We start from the raw sequence: 602 nt of genomic DNA, 5'->3' as shown, positions 1-602 counted from the left end.
TTTGTTTCTTTTAATAACTCCAAGCTAGTTTCTGTTCCATTTTAAGAAGTAGCTTCATTGTAGAAACAAGATGCCAGCTATCCTGTTTTTGATTGTGGACATTTTAAAAACAAAATCTACTATCATCCTCTCAAGTCTATTTTGTACCTTCACTCCCCATATCTACTTTATAATATGGAGACTAGAAATGTGTACAGTATTCATTTAGGTGAGACCTAAACCAGCTTAATATAACTTCTCTGCTTCTCAATTCTAACCATCAAAATATGAACTAATCAGAAAGATAAACTTGGTTTTGAGGAGGTTACTAACAGGGTTGATAAAGAAACTCCATTGACTCCTACAAGGTATTCATTGAGAATCTACATAAAGGACTACAGGCAAACATGAAAGTATGTGAAATTGGAGGCAGCCTATTAATAAGGGATTAGTTCAAAACTGTGAGGTAGAGACTGTGGAGAATGGGAAAACTGCCAATAGGCTATCAGCAGTGGTGCAATGGATAGCACTCTTGCCTCTGTGATGAGAAGTTCCTTGGTTCAAAAGTCATTTTAAAGACTTGAGCAGGTAACCCAATTACTGTTCCAGTGCAGAGCGAGAGA

The sequence above is a fragment of the Rhincodon typus genome, chromosome 1 (assembly GCF_021869965.1).
Source record: "Rhincodon typus isolate 14 chromosome 1, sRhiTyp1.1, whole genome shotgun sequence".
Lineage (NCBI taxonomy): Eukaryota > Metazoa > Chordata > Chondrichthyes > Orectolobiformes > Rhincodontidae > Rhincodon > Rhincodon typus.
The sequence above is the reverse complement of the archived record's forward strand: the minus strand, read 5'-3'. Positions refer to the sequence as shown.